Source organism: Notechis scutatus, chromosome 2 (genome assembly GCF_049901735.1).
Source record: "Notechis scutatus isolate UNSWTSFEM ecotype Mainland chromosome 2, rNotScu1.2, whole genome shotgun sequence".
NCBI lineage: Eukaryota > Metazoa > Chordata > Lepidosauria > Squamata > Elapidae > Notechis > Notechis scutatus.
In genome coordinates this window covers 25,457,100-25,461,209 of record NC_142010.1, presented here as the reverse complement: position 1 = coordinate 25,461,209, position 4,110 = coordinate 25,457,100, and the positions used below count along the sequence as shown (strand labels likewise).

Genomic DNA, 4,110 nt, shown 5'->3' with positions numbered 1-4,110 from the left:
TATTTTTTTTACAGCTTCCCTTTTAAAATCTACTTATATAATAGTGACAGTAATCTGTACAGTAATAGATAAAGAGTATGGGTAGTGTCAGAAGAATAATTTGGGGTTCCAACTCGAGCCAAGGCTGCACAAGAATAAATAAAAATGAGATCCAGACAGCTGTGAAGAAAGAAGAAATATATATTCCTAAAAGCAAGATAGTTTGCATTTAGGGGCGGACTGCCGAGAAATGAGGTACAGCAGCAGATTTTTATAGGGGAAGTTTCTCCAGGGTGTCACTGCTGATTTTAGAGTGGTACTTAAGGTGTGTATAAGTATGTTTATTCTTGTGAACATGCAGTTAATTCTGTTTATGTTTGCAGACCTTCGATATTTATTTTATTTTATTTGGTTTGTCAATTGCTTACAATTGTCGTTTCTCACCTCATCTTCGGTGGTTTCCTCTTTTTCCTGGATAAGGAATCCTGACCCCAATACTTCTGCCTTGAAATGCTGTTTCTCACATGACTTCATGAAGCTGAATGCAGTTCGATCAGAAATATAAAAACTGGCCTTGTCCAGTTTTTTGGTACTGTAATCTACTTCATCCAATACAGGAAACTTTGGGTCCAATATTTGGAACAAATCTTGATGTTTGAAAAGTAAAATAAATAAACACACATTGCTTTATTTAGTGATTTCCTGCCAGAAGCAATAAATGTGAAATAGGTGGGTCAAATGTGTGATAGATTTATCAAATTAGTGGAAAATGGCACAAATAGATTTGTGAACTTTTTGCTGAATAAATGGATTTGCATCTGGTATCTTTGATCCAAATCCAGCATGCAAATCCCTGCTCAGGTCCATAGTCTCTATTAATCTGAGGATTGCAGGATGGAGATCATTACAACTGCTAGAATATGGGGCTTCTCATCTCGATTGGGTTTTATCAGAACTCACTAACAGGTTCTGATTCAGCAGGAGGATCCCATCTTACCCATAAGAACAGGATAAATTAGTGTCTATTCTTTCCATCTTTCTCTGTTCTAGGAAACATTAGTGCCATTAAAAAACCCCAAAGGATACAATAAAATGTATACCTGTTACATATCCACCTGATTGGACTGAACATCAGGGACACTGAAATAAACTTTCAAGAGAAGAAAAGAACTGGAAGGAGAGTCAGAACTTCTGTATGTCGCATAATGCTTCCCTGGCCAAAATTACGAAGGAGGAAATGGTGAGTAATGTAACTGGCCACCATAGAAGTATTGTTGCTTCATTGATGGTGCATGCTCTTCTACAACATGAAAAAGTTAAAGGATTTTCTCCTAATATTACTAAAAAAAACCCTCCTTAGATGCCTTAATGAATAAAAGCTTTAAAATCCTTTTAATTTTCCCCAGGTTCAAAAAACTGCCAGTTTTAGAAAGCAGAAAATTAAAAATCCAAGAATCTTATTGAAATAAACATTGCTGTTGTGGCGTTTGGAAAAGACTGAGCTGAAGTCTTCACTCCGGTCCGTGTTTCCAGCGGGAACACGGACCGTTCCTATTAGCTGATGCCGTTTGACAGCCGGCTATAAAAGGGAGCTGTCAAACAGCATCAGCTGTTGTCCGCCAGCTGGCTGCCTTGTTAGCATGGCAGCCGCGGCAACCCTTTATTGTTACAATAAAGTAAAGCTGAAGTTCTCTCCGTGTTCACCTCAGGTTATTCCGCCGCTCTACAACACTGGCAATGAAGGAGGGATACATATAAGAGGCAACCGGGCAAAGAATCGCTAAGCGAAGTCACTACAAAAAAGAGCCGAAGTCACTACTGAGCTGAATGTCACTTTAAGAGCTTACTGTCACTATTCGCGAGCACAAATTTCAACTTTCCTCGGAAGATCTGGCACCGCTGAGTTGAGATGACTTTGAACCCTGCATTCCCGCCTTTCAGACCGACAGCAGAAACATGGGAATCCTACAGAAACCGATTTGACTGTTTCCTAGATGCCATAGACCTCGCTGACATTTCCGACCATAGGAAAAAGTCCTACTTTTTAAGTTTTTGTGGAGCCACAGTGTTTGACACTGCTACGGCATTATTGGCTCCTCGTTCAATTAAGACTGTTCCATGGGAAGAATTGCAGGAAATTCTTTCCAACCACTATTCCCCTAAGCCATCCCGAATTGCCAGGCGTCATGCTTTTAGGAGATGGATTCAGGCTGAGGGACAGACTATTAGTGGGTACATGGCTGCCCTACGAACAGCTGCCCTGCATTGTGGGTTTAGAGACTATCTGGAAGACATGTTATTAGACCAACTAGTTTGTGGAGTCAGGGATTTAAGGCTACAAAGGCGTCTATTGGCTAAAGAGGATTTAACCCTTAAATTAGCAATTGAAGAGTCTCAAGCTGCTGAACTATCAGCACTTTCAGCAGCAGAAATTCAGGGAAATCCAATTAGCCAGAGCAGCTCAGCCATCCATTATGATGAAGCCTCCACAGAAGAAGGCTATGAAGAGGCTAATGATGTAAATCACCTCAGACAGCAAAAAACCAGTCAAAGGGAGAACAGGCCAAACCCCAATCTACCTCCAAGGCCTCAGCCCATTTGTCTAAGCTGTGGGGGAAACCACCTCAGGGCATCCTGCAAGTTCAGGAATGCCATTTGTCTAAAATGCCAGAGGAAGGGTCATTTAGCCAGGATCTGTCAAACAGGAAAGACTTTTGCCCAAAAGCCTCAGACAACCCAACATTTCCAAAAACAAGTTGAAGACTGTTTTACCTGCTATCAAGCCAAGCTGACTAACAAAGGCTCTAACAAAATTAGTGTTTTTGTTTCTATAGAAGGGAAACCTTGCAGGATGGAGGTTGACACAGGCTCAGCACTGTCCATCATCTCATGGAGCACATTGAAACAACTACTTCCCAGAATGGCTAAGTAGAAGCTTCACGGCTGCCAGTTAACCCTACGTGACTACCAAGGCAGAACCATCCCAGTCATCGGAAAAGGCAAGTTTTTTGTTCAATTTCAAAATTTTAAAGGTCACTTGCCTTTAGTGGTAGTGGATGGTGCCCTCCCTAGCCTGTTGGGGTTAGACTGGTTCCCTGCCCTTGGCCTCCATATAAGCGGAATCCACTCTATTACAAATGCTGAAGTGGACACCTTGTTTAATGACTATGCTGATGTGTTCAGCGAGGGGCTGGGCTGTTATTCAGGAACCCCAATATCTTTCAACTTGGACCCTCAGGCAGTACCAATCCGTTTAAAGCCTCGAAGGTACTGTTCTGTACAAGTCAATTTACATACTCGTAGCCCGGCGTCGCGATTGGTTAAGGCGCGCGGCGACGGATTGGTCGAGCGAGCCGCACTGATTGGTCCGCTGCGAATCCCCGCGATTGGTGGAAACTAATCGCGGGAGATTCAAGCGGTGTCATTGGTCGGACCGCGCGGCTCGAGAATAAAAGCCGCAGTTTTTCCCTTCAAGCTCAAGCTGTATCATGAGCCAATAAAGAGCTGAAACCAAGTCACTGACTCCGAGCTTCCTTTCTCGACGGACACGACACTGGCGACGAGGATGGGATCCAGAGAATAACCACCGAGCACGTGTCCCGAGGAAGACAAAGGACCGACGAGATGGCCAGCATGACCCCACCAGCACCCTTCAACCCCGCTACCGAGGACTGGGAATCGTACACGGATAGATTCCTGATGTTCCTCGAAAGTAGCAATTTGAAGGATGCGAACGGGCAGAAGAAAAGGGCGTCTTTCCTCACACACTGCGGGCCCGCAGTGTTTAAGATGGCCAAAGCCCTCGGAAGCCAGAGGACGTGAAGGCGATGGACTGGGCCGACCTCGAGCCACTCCTTCGGAACCACTACGCCCCCGCTGTGCCCATCCTCATCCGGCGGGATGAGTTCTATCGGCGAAACCAGCGGCAGGACAGAGCATTAGCGACTTTATAGCCGCCTTGCGAGACCTAGGGGGATGTGCGAGTTCAGGGACCTGGACGATGTCCTCCGAGACCGCGTGGTCCTAGGCCTCAGGGATCAGGCACTAAAAAGTCGACTGATGGCGAAAGGCAACATCGACCTCGGGACGCCCTGGCCGAAGCTTCCGCAGCCGAAGCCACCCGGAAGTCAG

The 4,110-nt window shown here is 45.1% G+C and overlaps 1 long non-coding RNA gene across 1 annotated transcript; it reads left to right on the top strand.

Moving 5' to 3' along the window:
• Positions 1 to 428: 428 nt before the first annotated feature.
• Positions 429 to 1,825, top strand: LOC148131936 (uncharacterized). Its single transcript, XR_015747206.1, has 3 exons — positions 429 to 568; positions 1,030 to 1,219; positions 1,689 to 1,825. It is a non-coding gene; the product is annotated as an uncharacterized LOC148131936 (long non-coding RNA).
• The last annotated feature ends 2,285 nt before the right edge of the window (positions 1,826 to 4,110 follow it).